A 2,137-nucleotide genomic window follows, 5' to 3' on the forward strand; every position below is an offset into this window, starting at 1 on the left:
GGGAACAGAGATGGAAGGGGGAAGGAAAAGAAAAATGGGAAGAGGGGGAGGCAAGAGAGAAGAGGGAGACAGGTCCAGTGTTTCCCCTGGACGTCTGCCCAGGGGAAACACCAGGAAAGGGAGCAGGAAAGAGTGGAAAAAGAAGAGCGGGAAAGAGCATAAAGAGATGAGCAGGCAAAAAAGACCATTAGGTGGGTGGGGTCTTTCTCTTTTTTTTTTTTAACAGACTTAATTCACTTTATTTTTCTTGTATGAAAACCCTTATGTGGTGGCCACAGCTGGAGCCTGGGTCCTCTGAACAGAGACTCTGGTGTGGGCTTTCACAAGATGGTCCGTGAATTCCTGATAAGGAGACTTGGTGAACACAGTCTCTTTCCAGAGGTCAGGGGTCTTGGAGATGGCATCAAAGGTGGCCTTGGCAAAGTTGCCCAGGGTGGCAGTGCAGCCCCTGGCTGACGTGTAGCAGTCATCAATACAGGCCATCATCAGTAGCTTCTTGGGCACAGGAGCCGAGACGATGCCAGTGCCTCTGGGGGCAGGGATGAGACGCACCAACACAGAGCCACAGCGGCCCGTCACTTTGCACGGGACAGTGTGGGGCTTGCCAATCTTGTTCCCCCAGTAACTCTCCGCACAGGGACAATGGAAAGCTTAGCCAAGATGATGGCCCCCCGGATGGCTGTGGCTACCTCCTTGGAGCACTTCACACCAAGACCAACATGACCGTTGTAGTCCCCAATAGCGACAAAAGCCTTGAACCTGGTGCGCTGGCCAGCCCGAGTCTGCTTCTGTACTGGCATGATTTTTAGAACTTCATCCTTTAGAGATGCGCCCAGAAAAATATCAATAATCTCGGATTCCTTAATGGGCAGGGAGAACAGGTAGATCTCCTCCAGGGACTTGATCTTCATGTCCTTAACCAGGCGGCCCAGCTTGGTGACGTTTATCCACTCCTTGTCTTCGGCTTTACCTCCACGAGCCCCGCGGCCTCGACCACGGCCACGGCCTCAACCACGACTGCGGCCCCTAAGGCCACTGCCGAAGCCTCCGAGGAAGCCTAATCCCGGGCCCCCGAGCCTCCAGGCCCTCCCGCTGCACCGGCATCATCCGCCATTTGGTGTTTTCCTGAAGTAGAAGAAGCGGGGTCTTTCTCTTAAAGGGGTCCCTTGCACCTCCATAGAACCTTGAGCTGACCAGGGGGTACCTCCTGAGTGCGTTCTGCCAGGTGATAGGGGCAGGCCAGCATAATGCCTGAATTCTTACAGGAAGTATAAAAGCTTCTCATGGTTTTGCATAGCTGATATAGCATACTTTCTGATATTGGATAGAATTCCCAACCTGTGAGAGAACCTGTCTATCTCTTCAGTTAAATGTGTAGGTGAATTGGGATCACTGTCCCCTTTTAGAATGTTGCTTAAAGGTTCCAAATCTCCAGTAGGCACTTTGAAATAAGATTATAACTATTGAATAGTTCCCCAAAACTTCTGAAAATCATTCAAAGATAGCAAGATATCTTTCCTAATTTCCAATTTTTTGAGGCTTAATTTCTTTTTTTTTCTTTTTTTTTTTTTTTTTGAGACAGGGTTTCTCTGTATTGTTTTGGACCAGTCCTGGAATTCACTCTGTAGATCAGGCTGGCCTCGAACTCACAGAGATCCACTTACCTCTGCCTCCCGCGTGCTGGGATTAAAGGGGTGTGACACCAATGCTGGACTTGAGACTTAGTTGTCTTTGCACCTTTTCAGAGGCAATTATAAATCCTGCTTTGGCAAGGTTCTGCTGCAGCTGTCCATATGTTGCAAGCAAAATGTCTTCATCTTTCTTTATCTTTACAGGTAAAGAAAAATATCATCCATATAATGAACAATATAAACCTGGGGAAATTGATCTCTAATAATTTGTATAGCTTGAGCCGCAAATGTCTGGCATGATGTCGTGCTATTAGGCATGCCCTGGGGCAAGACCTTCCTCTGATACTGCCACATGGGCTCCTTGAAATTAATTGATGGAACACTTAAGTGCAAATTTATGACAGTCTTAGGGAGCCAAAGGGATGGTATAAAGACAGTCTTTTAAATCTAAAACAATCTTATTGGTATCTTTTGGCATGGCAGCAGGAATAGAAAGTCCTGGCTGT

General features: G+C 47.9%; 1 pseudogene; it reads right to left on the bottom strand.

Annotated features, from left to right (window-relative positions):
* Positions 1-261: 261 nt before the first annotated feature.
* LOC121140567 lies at positions 262-1,114 on the bottom strand (annotated as a pseudogene).
* Positions 1,115-2,137: the final 1,023 nt, after the last annotated feature.

Source organism: Mesocricetus auratus, unplaced genomic scaffold, assembly GCF_017639785.1.
Source record: "Mesocricetus auratus isolate SY011 unplaced genomic scaffold, BCM_Maur_2.0 Super-Scaffold_100004, whole genome shotgun sequence".
Taxonomy (NCBI): domain Eukaryota; kingdom Metazoa; phylum Chordata; class Mammalia; order Rodentia; family Cricetidae; genus Mesocricetus; species Mesocricetus auratus.